The sequence below is a fragment of the Lissotriton helveticus genome, chromosome 7 (genome assembly GCF_964261635.1).
Source record: "Lissotriton helveticus chromosome 7, aLisHel1.1, whole genome shotgun sequence".
NCBI lineage: Eukaryota > Metazoa > Chordata > Amphibia > Caudata > Salamandridae > Lissotriton > Lissotriton helveticus.
In genome coordinates this window covers 1,758,350,252-1,758,371,885 of record NC_136068.1, presented here as the reverse complement: position 1 = coordinate 1,758,371,885, position 21,634 = coordinate 1,758,350,252, and the positions used below count along the sequence as shown (strand labels likewise).

Genomic DNA, 21,634 nt, shown 5'->3' with positions numbered 1-21,634 from the left:
TTGACTTTAGGACTCTGCACACTTTACCACTGCGCTAACCAGTTTTAAATTGTTTTTGTTCTCTCCTTTAAACATGGTACAATTGGCTTACACTTAATTGGCACATTAAGTTTGCTTGAAAGTCCCCGGTGAAGTTGGACTCCCCGTACCCAGGGCCTGTAAAATAAATGCTACCAGTGGGCCTCAGCACTCATTGTGCCAAACACTAAAGTAGCCTTTCATGACCTTTCTCAGGCCTGCCACTACAGCCTGTGATGCAGTTTTAAACTGCCATTTCGACCTGGCAAAATAAATATTTTCCCAAACTTAAACCTTCCTTTTTAATGGCCATAAGTAACCCCCTAAGCTAGGCCCTAAATGCTCATAGGGCTGGGTGCATTGTATTTAAAAAGTAGAACATAAGGGCCTACGTTTTATTTGTCCTGGTAGTGAAAATCTCCAAAAGTAATTTTTCACTGGTACCCAGACAAGTCGATACATGAAATACAAACTAAAGGCTTCATAGGGAGCTAGTTTGTAACAATAGTATGACAGATTAACACATAAACATCTAATTTTTGAATTCTCAAATGTATTCCAAATACATTATCATAGATTATAGCACAAAAGCATTTTTCAGAAAAAAGAATTGAATATTATTACAAAGTGTTTCCACGGTTGACTTATTCCTCCAACACAATATTTTCAGCCAAGACGTGTTTCGCGGCCTTACATGCCACTTCTTCAGGGCTGAAATAGCGAAAGAAAAAGAAAAGAAAGAAATATTATTTTATGATTCATATACTGTTCATATAAAATGATACAATATGCATGTTCAGATTTCATATTTCAGATCCACATTTGTGACCTCATAAAACTTTCCACCAGTATGTTTTTAACCTATTACTTCCCAAACTATTTGTTTATTATTCAATAGTTAAATGGGATTTCTGAAAGTTGTCTCAAATATTTACAGCTTAATCTCATAATACACTCACCCAATTTATATAGGGATTACATATTTCTTGTCTGGTGGAATTTTCATATCATTCAGGTCTGGACTGATTTCTGCACACTCTTGTAATACCAACATATATCTGAGGAGAACTGTTTCTAAATGTAAGAGAAACAGTAAATAGATAGAAAGGTAGAAAGAGTGATTTTTGCCATTGCGTAATTTTTCACTGCTACAAGGACTGTATCTCCCATTGACTGACATTGGGTTACCCTATTACATTTAATAAGTGTTGACTTTTTATTGGGTAACAAAAGTAAGGGGCATTGTTTAATCCCTAGAACAAGTGTAATAAAACAGCGAATAAACAAATTTTCTACAAGGAAATAATTTTTTTGTAAAACTTTTTGACAAAGAAAAGTTAAGTCATGTGTTTTGGAAGATACGAAAAATGAGTCAAACGCTTTCCACACAGTAAAAGAAACAGGTGCAACCAATGATGCTGATGTTTTAGTTTTGTAATTTGAAGTGTTAATTTTAAGAGATTGATCAGCCGTGGTCAGTCTAGATCAGGAGAAAGTGTTTGACTGCATGAGTTCATGCGCTTGAGGCATAAGGCACTAGGACTGTCCGACTTCTAGGCTGTGGTTAGCACAATATATCACATCTCTGGCACAGCTTTGGTTTCAAGTTCTGTCAGGTGTTAGACAGAGTATTCCACTTTCAGTGCTTCTCTTTATTTGTGTTAAAGATCTTCTTGCTGAATGCATCAGACAGAGCAGGAACATCAAAGTTCGGACAGTACCAGGTAGCAACGAGAAGGGGGAAGGTGAATTGAACTGCTCCCTCTAAAAGGATGACATCATGATTTTCTGTATGGATTGACACTGAAGACCAGGAGTGCATTATATGGTGTGGTTGTTCAACCTCACCCTGCAACACACGTAGCTACCCCTTTACGATCCTTGGATTTAATTTGCCAAACTGGCCAAACTTTCAGCTCAACTTGGGATAACTGTGGCTCTGAGCAGCTTACACAAATGATCAAGTGTAAAGCATTTCAACAGCACCAAAACAATTGAAGAAGAAATCACCAAGACACCTCGGAAATCTAACACAAATTTATAAAAATAGATTGCATTTTAATGTATTTTTTACAATTGGGCTATCCACTGAAGCATATTGGAGATATGTAATTTATAAGGTATAGTAAATCAAAGCATTTCACAACCGTGAAAAACCATCGTCGAATTCAATGAAATTGACATTTAGAAACTTTTGGAGCAAAAAGTTGGGCAAGATGCAATGCAGTCATTTACAGTTACTTGGGACAACCACTCCAGCAGGGAACAGAATTTACAAGGTATAATACATCAACACATTTCACTCAATTTCAAACAATCATTGGCAAATGAATTGAATTTGACGCTTAGAAACCTTTGGAGCAAAAAGTTGGGCAAGTTGTAATACCGTCATTTAGAGTTACTTGGTATGACCAACTTCAGCAAGAAGCCAGTCAGGGGCAACCTTTGAAAGGCTCTTCAGGAACAGGTACCTCCTGGGAATAAGCAGTCTACCAGCAGTTCCAGTCACTTTATCCTCATTTAATAACTAAGGAAATTCCTGATGCTGAGGATTCATAATGCTTGAAGAAGCTTAAGGATGCTGTGGATGCTATGTGGTCTATGGGGGTCCTCCTGCAGGGGGTCCTTGGTCCACGAAGGTGATGAGGGGTTCCTAGGCACAGGTTTTGACGTCCCACAAGGTCCTCTCTGGTCTAACCAAAGTCCAGTCATCACTGGACTACCAGTCGTCCGGTGTTGTGGTATTTTCCTGATAAAATTATAAGACACCGATCAATTAACAGAAGGAGTAATCTTAAAATTCTGGAAAAGTAGTTGAGGGTGATTGATCCTACTTTAGAGAAAATAATAGGTATTGCAAAGGAAATGGAAGTTGCCTCATCCTGCTTATCAGTTATGAGATAAGAGAACAAAACTCTTCCTAGGTATAGTGTTGTGAGGCAGGGAAGGCTCTTAATAGAAAATAAAGTCTGGCAATTATGTAGGATCAAACGAAACTCAATGTTTCAGATGTGGAAGCTTTAAACATGTGGCCACACATGAAGATTGCCCTGCTATGAAAGCAAAGTGCTATCGTTGTAAGCGTCTAGGGCATTTTTCGCATTCTTGCAAGGCCAATCTTGATGATAGGAAAACAGACACTAGAAAGAAGAAATGGGAACATTCTCCAAATTATTCCTCAGAGTTCATCTGATGAAGACAAGGTTTTGGTGATGTGTGAGTCTGATGGCTACAAAGAGCAAGTGCCCTGACATTCTGGCCTGGGAACCGCTCTACCCCTCCATGCAGCTCCACCTGGCCATCACTGCCTCTGAGCCAGAAGAGCAGGGTTCGAGACCGCTCTCGACCCGCTCTCCATGCCTGCCCTGGTTTCTGCCACATGGTGTAAGTTTTGCCCTGCTTTGGTGTAATACTAGTTAATTTCTTGTGTTGACTTAATTTCTTCAGTTTTTGCCCCATATTTTCTTCGCTCTCTCTTGTTTTCCCCTTGCTCGCAGGCCCTGCCCACCTCTCGCTCGCCGATTCCCGCCCTTCCTGGCTCCCAGCTGCTCTTTCTCTCCCCCTCCCCTACTTAATACTTGCTGCTGCGCAGCTGCGCCGCAGGCATGCCTCCGCACCGCTACAGGTCGGCAACACTCCACGAACTCAACCCAAGCCACAACAACAACTGCAGGCTAGCTTTGCCAGCCGACACCCACGAACCCTTCAGCTGTCACCACTGCCGGCACACCTGCAGCACCGACAAGACCATGGACCCAGCGTAACTCGCCCACAAGAACACAACCAAACCGAAGTCCCTGCAATGCATTCTCCTCAATGTCTGATCCCTCCACAAACTTGCCACCGAAATCTGGGACCTCCTCGACAGCACCACCCTGGACATGGCGTTCTTCACCAGAACCTGGACCACCACCACCACAGGACTGGACATCGCCATTCCCCAAGGGTACAAGATCTCCAGAAAGGACCGCCCCACCCGCTGGGAGGAGGAATCGCCATCGTCCACAAATCCACCCTCCACCTGAGCACACTCCCCAACGAACCCACAGACATGATGGAACATCTACACTTCAAGATACAGACCAACGCCACCACCACCCTCCGAGGAACTCTCATCTTCCGACTCCCTGGACCCCGCGGACCATTCACCAACTCCATCACGGACATCATCTCCCCATATGCCATCGCATCCACCAGCTACACCCTGCTGGGAGACCTCGACTTCCACATCGACAACCAACTGGACCCCAACACCTCATCCCTCCTGGGCAACATCCATCACATTGGACTACGCCAGATCTTGATTAAGGCAGAAAGGTTTTTCGTGTCAATGAAGCACTGGGCGCACAGCCTATTATAGAAGCACTAGAGAGCAATATCAGTGGTGCAACTGGGTAAGTGGAAAACCTAATAACCACTCAAAGGTTAAACCAGAAAGCTGGCAAAACACAACAATGGAAACACAGAAATACCCTATGCACACACAAAGTATTAATGTACACGTAGGTGGTGGTACACGCAATAGTGAACAAAAATCGTTACAGAGAAACAGTTAGTATTCAAAAGAAAAATAGAAGATGACGTAATGTAAATCCTTGGTTCTTTAATTTCTGTATGCTTTACAACAGCCAGCCGACACGTGTTTCATCGCTTGCGCGAATCTTCAGGGCTCAAAGTGGCTGCGTATATGCCAAAGGTCGCTCTGCCGGTGATACTTCCGACCGGGTGGGGCCCTAGACCAATTCAATTGCGAATATGGAAGTAAAGTCGAATACTGGAGGCTCTGTATGCCTCAGCATATATCCCGGGAGCTTGTTTCCTTAAAAGTGAAATGGAGCGGATAACTCCATGGACATCGTATTCTCGGTATGTGAGTTAAGACGGAGGGTAGGAAAGAGGTGTCTCCCAATCCCCTCGATTTGTCATGAATAGTATATATGCGATAACAGTGCTGAGGTGCAGCTCCCGGGTCGCCGTGTTCCTGGTGGTGGAAGTATCACCGGCAGAGCGACCTTTGGCATATACGCAGCCACTTTGAGCCCTGAAGATTCGCGCAAGCTACGCCAGATCGTGGCCGAGCCCACACCCTCAGCAGGACACACCCTCGACCCCCACTTCAGTACAGGAAACTCCATCACCTTCAGCCACACCACCAAACTCCCATGGACTGACCACTGTTGCGTCCACTTCACCTTCAGAACACCCATCAGCCACAGACACCACCACCTACTCCCATGAAGAAACTGGACCAGAATCACCGACGACCAGCATACCTCTTCACTCAGCATCTCCACCCCAACCATCTTGGGAAACTATGACCCCAACACAGCAGCTCGTACCGTGCACAGATGGATCTCCGTCAGCACCAACACAAAGCCCCTCTCAAGAAAAACAACACCACCCACGCCAAATGGTTCACCTCAGAACTTCGAGAGTCCAGACGCACCTGCAGTCGCCTCAAAAAGGGTTCTTTCGGGTGCGTGGAATTTGAGTCAGCTGTGGGCCTTGTGTGTGTGGGTGAGCATCTTGAAGGTGACTCTTGCCTCGATGGGGAGCCAGTAGAGTGTGCGCAGGTGCTGTGAGATGTGGCAGTGTTTTGACAGATTGAGGACCAGTCTTGTGGCAGCATTTTGGATGTTCTGTAGCTTGCGGGGGACGTTTTTGTTTATTCCGGTGTAGAATGCATTGCCGTAGTCGAGTCTGCTTGTGACGAGGTCGTGAGCGACGGTCTTTCTGTGCTCGAGGGGGATCCATTTGAAGGTCTTACGTAGGAGAGTTGGAAGCATGAGGATGAGACTGAGTTGATCCGGCGGTCCATTTTGTGTTCGGAGTCCAGGATGATTTCCAGGTTGCATGCGTGGTCCGTTGGGGTGGGTGGGTGTCCGAGGGTGGGGGGCCACCAGGTGTCATTTCTGGCGTCGGGGTATGGATGAGTACTTCCGTCTTGTTGGTGTTAAGTTGTAGGCAAGCCTGGTCGCCACTGCTGTGTAATCAGCTCTCAGGATGCCCCTGCATGTTTACTCTCGCCTTGAAAAAGCCCTGGTCGACTTGATCGAATGGGCAAAACACGTGTCGTCTGACATCCTTTGTTCAATATGATGTTGAATCGCCTGAATTATTTGAATCCTGTCAAAAATGTTATTTGAAAATAAATATACAAAGCTGCTTTCAAAGAAGAGGATTTGAATCCTTGTCTTCTTATCTATCTTTCTTGAACTGAAATGGAGGAGCATCAACTCACAAAACTGTCCTGCATGAACTCCTTTTGAGGCCTAAGAGGTCCTGGGCCTTGAGTAAATCCTCCTCCGCAACTCATTTATGTTCAAAATTGGGCAACACTATCCAGTGCTGGTATCCTAGGATTTCCTTAACTGACAAACTGTAACATTTGGATGTGTATTTATTTGCGTGCTTTGAGTGATTGTATCTGGGTGGACCAGTACCCTCTGCCGAACATCAATCTCAAGCTGAGTACATTGGAGTAAGGCGTATTTTACCACTTTGGACCAATCGAAGGCATACCACCAAATAGTTTTGCATCCCGATAGTAAACATTTACCACCATTTGTGACACCACAAGGAGCATTTAGGTGCCATTTGGTTTGGCATCCACCTCCACGTTTTTTCAGTGAGTTATGCACAAGATTTTAGCAGGTATAAACCATGTTGCAGTTTTCCAGTACGATATTCGTTTGTATGGAAACAGGAACATGATAGCATTCTGTCACACGTTTTCAAGAAACTACAAGACTCAGGACTTACTATTGGCATAGAAAAGTTTACATTTGCTGTAATGGGGGTTGAATATCTAGGTCAATGCATTGGATCAGATCGTATCAAACCTAAATGAAAGCTTTTGGAAGCCATTTAATGTGCTGCTAGTCCTGAAAAAAAGGAACGGTTAAAATAATTTCTTTCGTTGGCTGAATATTGTGCCAAGTTTGTCAACCATTTTGCTGATTTGACCAAACCCATGAAATTGCTGCTTAAGAAGAGTGAAAAATACATGTGGCCTGATGAATGCGAAAGATCACACGTAACAATCAAAGAGTGTATAACCAAGCACCCATTATGAAACCATTTAATGTGGAGTATAAAACTATCTGCAACATCGATGCAAGTGCTTAGATGCTGTGCTCTTGCAATTACATAAGGGTGCGAAAAGAGTCAATGCCGTTGCTTTGAGAACGTTAAGGGGTGCTGAGGAAATTTATTCTGTGATTGAGAAAGAGGCTCTGGCCTGCTGGTTGGGGTCCAACATTTCAGAACGTATTTGTGGGGAGTTAAATTTTAACTGAGTACATATCACAAACATTTAGTGAACGTTTTTTTGACCTAAGGAGGAGAAAAGCTACACCTCGCATAGCAAAATGGATGTTTAGGATGCAAGGATTTATGTTCACAGTGAAATATGTGCTGGGGAAAAAAATGTTAAGGCAGATTATCTTTCACATTTGCCAGCTGTGTTTTCAGAAAATGGAAGTGACAAAATTCAGGACTCTGATGATTGGATGGTAGCCATGGTAGGGTTGTTATCAGAAGCTGCTACCTCTAAAGATGAAGGGTTGAGTGCTTTGAATGTGGATGAGGACTTAACAAAAGTCAAACAGACTTTAACCAATATGTGGAAGAAGCAGTAGTCTGGTGATGTTTTATTAGGGAAGTACAAGTTGATATGACCTGAGTTACTGGTAAACAATGCTATAGTATACAGGGGCGAGAGGTTAGTAGTTCCAGGTCTTGTCTGTGAAAGAGTGATTGCTTTGTTATATAAAAGGCACTGAGGATTGTCGGCCATGAAGCCGTGATAGGTCTTGTGCTGTCCGGGAATCCCCCATAGTACCTATTAGATGCCCTGGCAGTGCTTGGAGAACGCTGGGAATGGACATTTGGGGTCTTTTCAGCCAATACAGGTTGAGGGGCAAGTTTGCTATAGTAATGGTAATCTACTTCTTCAAGTGGCCTGAGGTTCACGTAGTTGATGAAGTGAAGTCAGAAGTGGTGATTGGGTCCTTCAGAGAAATATCTGCTAGGTAGGTCATTCCTCAGGAGGCTGTGATGGACAAAGGCCACCAATTCACTTCAGAGAAGATGTGTTTTTTTTTTTAAATCTCTCAACATACATCATCATTGGCAGCCCTATAGCGTCCTAGAGAGAATGGTCTCATTGAGAGGTTCAATAGAGTGCAGCGAGAATGTTTACAGCTGACGTTTAAGAATGGTTTGAAATGAAAAGATGAATTGCAAAATATGCTGTGGAATTACAGATGTACTCTACACTCTGTGACGGGAGAATCTCCTTTTATGTTGTTAAGAGGAAGGAGGCCAGTGTTGGTGGCTTGTCCTGTTTGGATGGGAAGTGAAAAAAACTAAATCTGTGAATTCGATGAGGTGGCCAGGAAGATAAAGGAGAGGCAGGACAAATATAGTATGAGACATAAAAGCAGGAAAATCAGAGGTCCTCGAGAATTTAAAGAGGTGGATTATGTACTTGGGAAACTGGGCACAGCCGTTAAGGAAAGGAGAATGTAAATTTTCTAACCTTAAAAGTGTACAGAAAGTATTTGGTAAAAAGGTTTGTTGGAAGGTGATGAGAAATGGTATATAAGGTTCTGTGTAGTATAGAAAAGTTGTATAGAGAAGAAGAGAAGTAAACTGGTTGTCTAGTAAGAGATGAAACTGACAGAACATACCCAAAAATAAAAAAGGTAAAACCATTATGGTTGAACAACTATGTAAGTTAAACAACACTCTTTCCTTGTGGTATTTAAGGGACTGAGGTTTACTATTTTATGCATTATTTTTCAAGTTATTAATTTTTTTTTTTTCTTTGTATTAGTTAAGGTGGGGAGGTGTGTTGTATCCTATTCTTATGTGACTGCTTATGTTATTGTAACTTAAAGTGAGCGCTGTGTTCCTTTGAATGTATGTAACTTTTGGTGTGAGCTCCATGAGAGACGGAGAACTCTAGCTGATAGTGGGATGATCGCACTGTGGGTTCTAGCTCTGCTATTATGTTAATAAACTTTATTATTACAACTACTGGTGCAGTTCTTTCTAGCCGAGGTGATTGCGACGCGATGATATGCTTGAGTGGCCCTTTTTGAATATATACCTTGCTAAACCAAAATTATTCTTAGGACTTTAAACTGTAGCTGTAAATGATGAAATGCCCCCAAAAATATGGGCTATATTGTTAAATCATGAATGCTGCAACATTAGCTGAAGTGTGGCAAAGAGCAACGCTTGAATTCAGATATGGCACTTCAGTCATTTCCTTCATCCGGTGAAATTAGCCCACAGTCCTCCCGACCCCAAAAAAGCATAGTGTTAAACAGCATTAAGCAGCGTTAAAAACAGCGCTTGGGTCAATGAAGAGTTGGGAAACGTACAGTTCTTTGGTAGTTATCTTTGCAGTCTGTTAAGCCGCTGTCCTTTGATGATGATTATATCACACACCATAACAGAATTGCTTTTAGGCAGGTTCCAGCAGCCAGTGACACTCGTCACTAGTGAAAGAACTGTACCGGTAGTTGTAATATTAAGGTTTAGTTACAAAATAGCAAGATAGTAGAGCTGTACCCCTCATTGCGATCATACAACTGTTTCTAAGTTACAATTCTCCAAAGGAACACAGCGCCCACTTAAGGTTACAATAACATAAGCAGTCACATAAGAATAGACTACAACAGCGTTCCCAGCCAACTGTTTCTCCGGGTTGTATCTTGCCTTCTGGGCAACCAAATTATACTCCAACCTATCACCCTGGTCCGGCAGACTCAAGTGTAACTTCTGAGTATCTAGTCTTGGTCCCTGGTGGTGGACTATGGTAGTGAGCAGTGATCAGGGGATCTGGGCTACCACTTGCCCTTAGCAGGCTTCTTTAGCTGTGACCCTGTGCTGCGAACAGGAGGCCAGTCAGCTGACCAATGGTGTCTCTTTGCATTGACTGAGCTCTGGGGACAACTTCTACTGAACAGCAGGCCCAGTTCCTCTTCTTTGCAGCAGGGCAGGCCTTCTGTGGTCCTTTTTCCAGTCCAGTTGAGGTCTGAGTTCTGGGAGCTAGGGGTCCCCTATTTATGTCCAGAAAATCCCGTCCAGGTAGGATGCCAATGGGCTACTAGGTTCCCTCCCTCGTGATGACCACTCCTGGGAAGTGTGGCATCTAGCTATCCCAGGATGCACCATTCTTCCCACTCACAAGATAGCAGAACCCCTCTCTCGGCCTTCAGAGCTCCATAGTGTGGTAAATAAATAAATAATACCTCTATTTTTGAATGGATAAATGAATAACAGATAGCTCAATAAATAAGAGTCAAGATTCGAGGTAGTAGGAGTTTTGCAGGTTTATTACAGCATAAAGGACAGGAACAGGACAACCTGCATAGGAATAGGACGGCAGGGCCCGGCAGGGGGGCCGGATTGGACTAGAGTGGCCCGGCAGCTGCCGGGGCTGGATCTGGGATGAGCGCGTTCTGGGGAAAGGACTGGCGTAACATTTAATAACAATACACAGGCATATATAGAAAAACAGTTGCATTACAGTACATATGATAGGCGGAGCAGTGGGTGGAGCAAAGGGTGTGACGCGTAGCAGTCGCGAAAGATAAGGGTGAAAGTGGGTATAACAGGGCGTATACATAGACATGTGATGCAAACGTAACAGAATATGTCATGAATGGGGCGGAAACATGGAGGGGGCTACCTAAGGAGCCGGGACTTCTAACCTGATGGTGCGCGCAAACTGGCAATGACGTGTTACTAGGAGAAGCTGGGGGCTACGAACTCTGTGCTAGGAGCAGAGACTGAAGTCTGGAGAGTCAGGGCGACATGTACCTAAACAGTATCTAGTATCTGATGTTTAGAGAACATGTTGATATAAACTAGAAGTCAGGAGGGGAAAGGCAAACTTGATTCTAAGACTGGAGCATACATTATTCTTCATGTAGTGCGTGATGAAGAATATTAAATGATCATTAAATACAGTATTTCTCTTACATGGAGACGTAAAGGCTAGACAATGACGGAAACTATTGATGCGGTTCAGTAGCTTTAGGAATGCAGAGAAGGAGGGCTGGACTGATAACTAGAATCATAACATACTCTTGGCAGACTCAAAGGCAGAGCCAGGCTGAACCGGGCACTGTAATGCAGAAAGTAAGTGAAGGGTCAGGGATACAGGTGGGGGCTGTATTGCTCCTCAGCGAGGGCTTCAGGAGACAGGAGCTGAAACTGGTGTCCAGGCCCTTTTGAGGCCTAGAAACGGGGACTCTATAATGAAATAACGTGCACACTGAGAAACGTGGCAACGTAACTTTACATAGGCCTGATATTCGTAGTATTCACGAGAACGGGAAATAGGCATACTAGAGATGGACACAACTGTAATTGCGTCATTAATCGAACATGGGGAATACATATGCATATTAATCATGCACAGATAACATATGATGGAGGACGCGTAGGGACACAGAACATGGCAAAATTTACTTTTCCACATTCCCTCCTTGTCACTACGTTTCCATCAGGAAACATCAATATTCATGATACCATCTATCATTTCATACAGTATCATTTGCTCGTCTCAAATTTTCTTGGAACGGGATTTAGAACGGGGCTTGGGACTAGGAATACAAGAGGTAGCACAAATGCCGCAAATCGCAGGGCCACATTGTATACAGAGGCAGCAACTGAATATGATTGCTACTGCAATACCTAGAAAGGACAAGACTTTCCATCCCCAGGCGGAAATTATATTCCAGAACCAACCGGACCATGTCCAGGTGCCTGGATCTTGGTGTAACAGATGGGCAATTTTATGGAGTCTGGTTATAGCTGAATAAACAGACGGCGCGTTATTTGGAATGAAAATGCAGCAACTAGATCCGATGACTCTACATGCCCCGCCCCTATCGGCCAGTATGACGTCAAGGACGAGACGATTCTGCAAAACGACAAATCTCATAGCAGATTGCTCTTCGGTCAAGTTACCTAGGGCAGAGGCAGTCTCATTTACTACAGCTTCAAGGGTTCTGGTTAACCTACGAATTAGCTTACTATTCTGGATAGGTCCAAAAAAAAAGAAGAAACCTCTATTGAAATCTGTATACTGTTCTAGAGCAGTTTCAGTATAATCGACAATCGGGGACTCGATCTCCCTTCTATGTCTAATGTGTACTAGATGTGTATTTCTGTGATAATCAGATGGGGCTAGGAAAACTGGTGGCAGTAGGAAGGCAATGTAACAGGTTCCCTCCCAATCGAGGGGCAGACGAACATATGCGGTTTGACCACAAATAAAATAAGAATGACGTGAGGCTTTGAAAATAGATTTCCCACTGTCACTATACTTGACAATAGTAGTACAATCACTGTGTCCTACATGTACGGAACCATTATTTCGGACACATAATTCGCCTTTGACTGGTAGTACTGAAATAGCAGGTAAGTCTGGAGTAGTATCAGACTGAACATTCAGGACCATAAAATTCGAAGAATAATTACCTAAATTGTAAACTTCGTTTTCTAGATCTAACCCTGTTCTGTGGGGAAGACCTTGCTTGTCTGGAAAACATGTACTGTTAAGAAAAGACATATCTGTTGAGGATGACGTTAACGTGGACCATGCTCCACACGAACCATTATGTGAAAATGGATAAGGAAAGAGTGGCAGAACTCCCTTCGGTGTCTGGAAAGGGGGGAGTCGACCACACACCCAACAATTAGTGGCATTGCTGGTCTGGTGTGAGTAATGTAACATGCGGATAAAAGAATTGTTACGCATAGCGAGGCGGTAAGAGAGTTCATGAGGAGGCAGATCACTAAACGTGTGCTCTACTGTAGCATTAGAGGACTTATTTACATGTGAGACTGGAAAATACAGGTAAAATGCATAACTGGTGCAGGAAATCATAATGCTGAGAAATAATATGAAACATAGAAAAACGATACATCGGATTGAGTTTTGACTAACTCTCTCACTATGGGGGTCTATTTTATACATGTCAGAAACCGGTCTAACCGTTTCACCTAGGGGAGGACTTAGACAATCAAACTGGCTGACTTATTTTACTAGACCTTAGCTTTTTCTTATACTCCTGTTGCGGAGTTGTCTCTAACAGGGAGGGTGCAGTAACATTGTCTTTTGCGGGACAGTCCTTAAGAATAGTACTTTGGCAGTCCTTTAAATCCTCGGAAATGTTCTTTGAAACTGGTTTCAATCCATAAAACTTTTTGATATGCAAAAGATGCACCCAGCCTTTGCGTCCCTCCAACTTCACGGCTGTACGGGTGGCGAGGAGGACCTGTCGGGGCTCCTTCCAGCGAGGCTCCAGCGGACTTGAGCGATCGAAATTTCGCACTAGGACCATGGATCCGGGAACGATTTCATGCGGTGCCACCTCGGTATTGTCTGGAAATGCGGCGGCAACCTGTGAACGACAAGAGTTGAGGGCAGACATCAAGGAAGCTAGGTAATCTGTCAGCATATTACTTGAAACATCGGTAATACTTCGGGGTCTAGGTGTACCCCACATGTTAGGGGGGCGGCCGAAAACGACCTCGTACGGGGACAGACCTGTTCTGGAATGTGCGACCATGCGCATATAGAACAGGGCAACTGGCAGAGCTACTAGCCAGTCTACACCTTTTTCTTGACATACTTTGGCGATGCGAATTTTCAGGGTCTGATTATGTCTCTCTACGAGACCGGCTGCTTCAGGATGGCATACACAATGGAACTTCCACTGGTACCCTAACAACAGGGAAACATGTTTCATCAACTCAGATGAGAATGGCTGGCCGTTATCAGAATATACGACTCTAGGGAGTCCATAACGGGGGAAGAACTCACGAACCAACTGCTTGGCAGTGGTCGCGGCTGTGTAATCTGGGACTGGATATGCTTCTGTCCACCTGGACAAAGCGCATACAGCTACAAGGACATACTTGAAACCTCGACATCGCTCCATCTGAATATAATCCATCTGGAGGACTTCAAAAGGGTGGTCAGGAGGCTGGAATCCACCTTGTTCCACCGGGACACTTTTACCTGGATTAAACTGACAACATATCATACAGGTACGGACTTTCTGCTTGGCTGCAGCTCGTAAATGCTTGTTGAACCAAATGTTCTGGATACTGTCTAACATAGCTTTTTCTCCTAAATGTGCTGGACTATGTGCGGTATTAACAATGACTTGAACCATAGAGTCGGGGAGAAACCATGTGGCTCTACCCTTCGTCAACCATCCCTGATCTGTCTGGACCCCTCCTTGTTCGGACCCTTTCTTGATTTCATCGGGAGTAGCATGTAACTGGATATCTATGACATCTTGAGTAGGGTCTTTAACTGTCATACATGTAGTCGGATCTGGAGTAAGTGTCGGTGTCTTATTAACTGGAATGTCTGGAGTCTGTGCTGTAAGCTTGGCTGTGCGATCTGCTAGATCATTACCCTGGGAAATAATGTCAGTAACTTTCGTATGTGCCTTGCACTTCATGATAGCAATGGATGTCGGTAAATGTATGGCATCTAACAGAGCCTGAATAAGGAGACCATGCTGAATGTTGGTTCCATGAGAAGTCATGAAACCTCTCTCCTGCCAGAGCACTCCAAAGTCGTGTACGACTCCAAATGCGTAACGTGAATCTGTGTAAACATTAACTTTCAGGTTCTTGGCGTGTATGCAGGCTTGAGTCAGAGCAACTAGCTCTGCTGCTTGAGCAGACAGGGTGTCAATACGGTGTGTTTCAATAACTTCAGTGTCAGTAGTCACTGCATACGCGGCTACTAGTTCTCCTGTACTGGTTCTCATGCATGAACCATCCACATAAAGTGTCAGGTCGGGATCTGGTAATGGAATATCTGTCAGATCTTGTCTTGGCTTTGTCATGATGTTAACTACTTCCACACAATCGTGTGTGGCAGGATTTGGATTAACTGACGGTAACAGTGTAGCAGGATTCAGAACGTTGCAGCGTCTGATTTCTATGTGTGGTTGAAACAGTGTCAATTCATAACCTGTTAAACGTGCAATTGTCAAGTGCTGAGTTTGTGTTCGGTTTAAAAGAACTTCCACGGAGTGTGGAACTTGTACTGTCAGGGAGTGTCCTAATACTATGGAATCACTTTGTCTGATAGCTAGTGCTGTGGCTGCAACTGACTTGAGGCACGCAGGCAGAGCCTGGGCTACAGGATCTAATGTGCTCGAAAAATAAGCACAGGGCTTGTATTGTCCTGCTTGATCTTGTGTGAGGACAGATAATGCTGTACCTTCGCGTTCAGTAACGAAAAGTGTAAAAGGCTTACTGTAGTTTGGTGTAGCTAGAACTGGAGCTTGGCATAAAGCTTTCTTTAACTCATTGAAACTAAGTGTATGTTCAGATGTCCAAGGGAGGACAGTCGATACGGCTGCCTCCTGTGTCGTTAACTGTATCAGTGGCTTGGCTAGAAATGCATACTGAGGAATCCATTGTCTGCAATAAGAAGTAAGGCCGATAAAAGCACGTACCTCCTTCTGGGTCTTGGGCTGAGGAAGACTCGCTATTAACTGAATACGATCTGGTGTCAACTGCCTACCCCTCTTGGACAGTAAGTGTCCTAAGTAGACCACTTGCTGGACACAGAATTGAAGCTTCGAAGGGGACACCTTGTGCCCCATCTCGGCTAGGAAATACAAGACTGTAAGTGAGGCTCGCTCGCAAGCACGTTCAGAACGGGCTGTGATCAGTAGATCATCGACATACTGGAGCAGGGCAGTGTCAGTTGGCATGTGAATGTTGTCTAGTTGTCTCTTAAGTGCTTGACTGTAAATGCTAGGACTTTCTGTGAAACCTTGAGGAGCGCGTGTGAACATATAGCTCCTTCCATTTAAACAAAATCCAAAAAGAAACTGGCTGTCTGGATGAATGGGGACACTGAAAAAGGCGTTCTTGAGGTCTATGACAGTGAAAAATGTGGCTTCGGAATCAATGGCTGTCAATAGGGAAGAAATGTCTGGGACAACTGGGTACTGGGGAATAATACATTTGTTAAGTTCTCGAAGATCAATCACTAATCGATATACTGGAGGTGCATTTGGATCAGTACGTTTCATGACAGGAATGATCGGAGAATTACATACATTGGAGTCAGTTTCTACAACTACTCCTTGAGCCATGAGCTCGTCAATAATTTTGGATAAGGCTGCTACAGCCTCAGGTGGCAATCTGTACTGTCTGATTCGTGGTAACACTACACCTGGCTTGAGAGTCACACAATGGGGTGTGATTTGCATATAACCAACATCAGTTGGACCTTGCGCCCATAGATGCTGCGGAACATTAGACAATCTTGGATCAAAATCTCGTAATACATAGTGACCCTTAAAGTCACGAAGAAACAATCGTATTCCCTCTGGGGAACAGCATATGACTGCACCTAACTCTTTCAGTGTTTTAATGCCTAACAAATTTTCTGGACATGACTTAGTAAGTAACAGATCAGTAGTGCGGGTCAATGGACCTACTTCTAGAGTAACTGGCTTTGAAATTTCATTTACGATAGGTTTTCCTGAAAATCCAAGGGAAACATTTCTAGAGCCTGAGAGCGGAGCCCCTGGAACTTCGGCGTGACTTATAGTGGTCCTACTTGCCCCTGTATCAATCAGAAACTTTCTGTCTTTCCCTAGTACTTGACTGTGAACATAGGGACCTTCTTGATCTACAGGTATCTCGATGAGAGGCAAGCCTACCTCCCTCTCTAGGCTGTTTCATGAATATGGCTGATACTCTGGATACTCGGACTGTGCATACTGATACATCTGCTGTGTAACATGCTGCGTTGCAGCGATGGGCTGCGGTGCTGGAACTGTCTGTGGTGCATTCTGTGACTGAATAGTCTGTGAAACTTGCTCTTGTCTAGGCGGACGTGGTCTTTCTTTAGTCTTACCGGTAGCTATGTTGTGTTTCAGAACTGCACACTCGTTTATAAAATGACCTGGCTGTTTACAATAATTGCAGTTCCCTTTAACGGGAGCTGCAGGATGACTGGCTTGATTTGGTCCCCTCTTCTGACTGTCTTGAGGAACAGATTGTGCAACTAGTACTTTCATTTTCGTGTCTTTCATACGTTTCCTTTCATGTTCTTGCTCTTCTCTGATTCTATTCTGGTGGTATTGAAGCATCTGTAACATCTGGGACGGGGTATTAGCTTGCCAGGTACTTTCGACTTTCAAAACTCGATTCTTAACTTGTGGACTTGAATTCTCGACTAATTTAGTAACAAAAAGATGAGGGTATGACTCGCTACTTGTCTTGAGGCCACTGTTTATAATAAAACATTTCTCAAATCTAGAGTAAAAATCACTAGTGTCTTCGTCTTGTTTCTGTTTACATGCTGAGATTGCATCCCAGTCTTCCTTTTTAGTTGCTAATAGTCTGGGCAAAACTTGTATTAACAGTTCTGGTAATTCTTTACATTTCTCTCCAAGACCGGTACCTGGTACTCGTATCTTATCTTTGGCTTCTAGAACTGCCCAATCGATCTTTTTCTCCCCCACCTCCCATTCTTTTTCCTTGAGTTTCTCATATACCCCTGCGGGCAATAGGACTTTTAACATTTTAATTATATCTGGATACGTGTATTCTCCCATACGGAGCATGTCTTTCAATTCTCGGTGGAACCCTGCTGGATCTTTATCATGACAGGGAATTAACTTTTTCATCTCTAAGAGTTCCATCTTTGTAATCGGGGTGTAAACAAACACTCGTTGCATTTCACCACCCTCTGTCTTAACTGGATGCACTTCTCGTAACGGATTCTGTCTGTCTATGTAAAAGGGTTTACTTTCTGGGGGTGAGACATGAACAAAATGCGGGTTCAAAAACATACTATATTTGTGGCGCTGTTCTAGAATGACACTAATTAAATCGGTACCTAAACCTTTCCATTTATACTGGAGTAACTCGTTCAGGACATCGTGTAACGGACCTGGATCAGAATGTTGACCCTCATACAAAGTAATGAGGTGCTGAATCATGTACATACCCGCCAGTCGCTGCTCGGCTGGGGGCATTTTCAGGAACATTTGTGCCACTATTTCGTCTGGAAAAGTGGTAGAATCAGTAATCCATCGGACTGCTGATCGGACTAGTTCTTGTTCATGCATGGTACTTAACTCGCTGTAACCGATTCGTGATTTCAAAATGTGGTCGGTAGCTTGAAATACTTGTTCTAGAGAACCTTGTTCTGGTGCTGGATGGTGAAAAACTGGCTTGTGTTCTAGACGTCGATCTGGAAATCTAGATTTTCCTACATACGCTATTCTGGCGGGATTCTCGTCCTCTACCTCTTCAGTATCAGAGTTACTTTCTTTCTCGCTTACTCGTGTTTCTTTACGTTGTTCGTGTATCCTTATTATTTCTTTACGAATCTTCTTGTACATACTCTCTATACTACCGATAGTCTTATGCTTACCCTCGGCTATATTATCACTCCACTTTGTCAGGACTTTCATTTCGGCTCGATCTTTGGTCGGATAATCTTGTTCTCGTATTAAACAATTAATCAGAAACTTTAATAGCATGAGCTGGACTTCAACTTTTCTTTGGCACATGACGTCACTAATACTTTCTGGATCATTCCCTGTACGGATGAAACGATATATTCTGTCTAGATCTTCTTTCATATCTGGTAGGGTGACTAGATACTCGGTCACCTTTCTCACGCGTAATGAATATAATACCATATTATCCTCGCCTGGGACTGGATCATAGCCACATTCATTAAGGGCTTTTCTTATTTCTGCAACAGACTGATATCTGGGCGTACGCTGTGACGCTTGTGCATGTAATTCGGCTAACGTTAAACGTTTGTGTGGCGGCGGGGTTCCTAGAGGACCTCCTCCTGCGGCCCCTAAACTAGAGTCGTCTACTGATGCTCTTCGTCCTGGCAGAGTGGGAAATGGAAATGCAGGCTGGACTTGTATGGCGGGCTGGATCGGGGGTACCGTAACATGTACTCCCGTGTCTGGAGAAGCGGGAAGTGCCTGATTTACAGGGACTGGCGGAGCGGGATTTGCATATTCCGGGACTGTGTCGTCCAAATAGGACGAAATGAATATATCAGCTGCGGTCGGTTTGTGACGTAGCTTGGTCGGAACTAATGGTGGCGGAAAATTACTGGATGCCTCCGGGGTCGCTTTTGGCAAGCCCTCGGCAAGTAGAGGGTACATACCCTTAATAAGAGCATTCCTCTGTCTGTCTGACTGTTCGGTTTTAACTCGTTCACCTATCTCGATTAATTCTTTTTCTTGGGCTCGTTCCAAGGATTCTCTACTTAGTTCTGACTTTCTGATTTCTTTTTCGGTTCTTTTATGAGATTCTTTGCGCCATAACTCGATGGCATCTTTCTGTGACTGTCTGGCTTTCTTTTTCCATAATGCTTCTTCTACTCTCATGATGCACTCGGCATCCCATGTACCTGATACAGGCCATCTATACTTTTCTTCTAACTGTTTGGTATACTCTACCCATAAATCTAGATACAATATGGCGCTTATGCCATGCTTCTGATACATGAAATGACCTGGACTGTCCCTAGGCGGGACAGGAACTGCTTCTTCTAGCAGACCCTTTCTAGTTTTTAACTGACGTAATCTCGAAAAGAGGGACATTGCAAACTTGAATCTGAACACAATACAATACACGAGGAACAATAACAATTGAGAAAACAATTCAGGCATACCACGACTTTGAAAATACATTGAATAACATTATGAAGCAACAGTTCGGACAGAATACTACCTGGAATACTGAGAACAGAAACACATGAATTTCTCGAGAATGGAACAGGCTAGAATTACTGGATGCGCTGCTGAAACAGCACGGAACATACCGGTCCCATAAAGGGACGCATCAAGACCCGTATCCACCTAGGTGAACACTTCGTTTCAGATCTGCGTACCCAGACCCATCGGACCAGAGACAATTTAGATTGACCCTGTCTAGATACTACCCCAGCAACGGTACTCACCGGGCAGCAAGAACGGAAGGCCTCGGACTGGACTGGACTGCTTCGACGCCGGACGGACGGACTTCGGACTTCTGTTACAGGTGGGCCTCCGGATACCTCGGACCTTGGACTCTCGGCTTGGGCTCTGGTCGGGACTCGCCGCGTTCCTCCACCGCCTCGTCTGGATGCTGGACCGCCACCTCCGTCTCCTCCGTGGGCCTGAGGGATACTTGAAGCAGAAATATCTGCACGTGCACGGTATGGTTCCGTCACGGCTGCAGAGGGTCAGGGGGTACGCGTGGCTTCACCGGCGCGTGGGAAAAGGGCAAGTTCCTGTTCGGGCGCCATTATGTGGTAAATAAATAAATAATACCTCTATTTTTGAATGGATAAATGAATAACAGATAGCTCAATAAATAAGAGTCAAGATTCGAGGTAGTAGGAGTTTTGCAGGTTTATTACAGCATAAAGGACAGGAACAGGACAACCTGCATAGGAATAGGACGGCAGGGCCCGGCAGGGGGGCCGGATTGGACTAGAGTGGCCCGGCAGCTGCCGGGGCTGGATCTGGGATGAGCGCGTTCTGGGGAAAGGACTGGCGTAACATTTAATAACAATACACAGGCATATATAGAAAAACAGTTGCATTACAGTACATATGATAGGCGGAGCAGTGGGTGGAGCAAAGGGTGTGACGCGTAGCAGTCGCGAAAGATAAGGGTGAAAGTGGGTATAACAGGGCGTATACATAGACATGTGATGCAAACGTAACAGAATATGTCATGAATGGGGCGGAAACATGGAGGGGGCTACCTAAGGAGCCGGGACTTCTAACCTGATGGTGCGCGCAAACTGGCAATGACGTGTTACTAGGAGAAGCTGGGGGCTACGAACTCTGTGCTAGGAGCAGAGACTGAAGTCTGGAGAGTCAGGGCGACATGTACCTAAACAGTATCTAGTATCTGATGTTTAGAGAACATGTTGATATAAACTAGAAGTCAGGAGGGGAAAGGCAAACTTGATTCTAAGACTGGAGCATACATTATTCTTCATGTAGTGCGTGATGAAGAATATTAAATGATCATTAAATACAGTATTTCTCTTACATGGAGACGTAAAGGCTAGACAATGACAGAAACTATTGATGCGGTTCAGTAGCTTTAGGAATGCAGAGAAGGAGGGCTGGACTGATAACTAGAATCATAACATACTCTTGGCAGACTCAAAGGCAGAGCCAGGATGAACCGGGCACTGTAAGGCAGAAAGTAAGTGAAGGGTCAGGGATACAGGTGGGGGCTGTATTGCTCCTCAGCGAGGGCTTCAGGAGACAGGAGCTGAAACTGGTGTCCAGGCCCTTTTGAGGCCTAGAAACGGGGACTCTATAATGAAATAACGTGCACACTGAGAAACGTGGCAACGTAACTTTACATAGGCCTGATATTCGTAGTATTCACGAGAACGGGAAATAGGCATACTAGAGATGGACACAACTGTAATTGCGTCATTAATCGAACATGGGGAATACATATGCATATTAATCATGCACAGATAACATATGATGGAGGACGCGTAGGGACACAGAACATGGCAAAATTTACTTTTCCACATTCCCTCCTTGTCACT

The 21,634-nt window shown here is 44.3% G+C and overlaps 1 protein-coding gene and 1 long non-coding RNA gene across 3 annotated transcripts in view; one reads left to right on the top strand and one right to left on the bottom strand.

Moving 5' to 3' along the window:
• LOC144770735 (sialic acid-binding Ig-like lectin 14) overlaps positions 1-21,634 on the top strand; it is a 209,249-nt gene that overhangs the window by 55,189 nt on the left and 132,426 nt on the right. The window lies entirely within an intron of this gene.
• The window catches only part of LOC144770736 (uncharacterized), a 53,938-nt gene continuing 32,905 nt past the window's right edge, over positions 602-21,634 (bottom strand). Inside the window, exon 3 of the long non-coding RNA XR_013598994.1 lies at positions 602-729. This is a non-coding gene — a long non-coding RNA (uncharacterized LOC144770736). The remainder of the gene's footprint in view (positions 730-21,634) is intronic.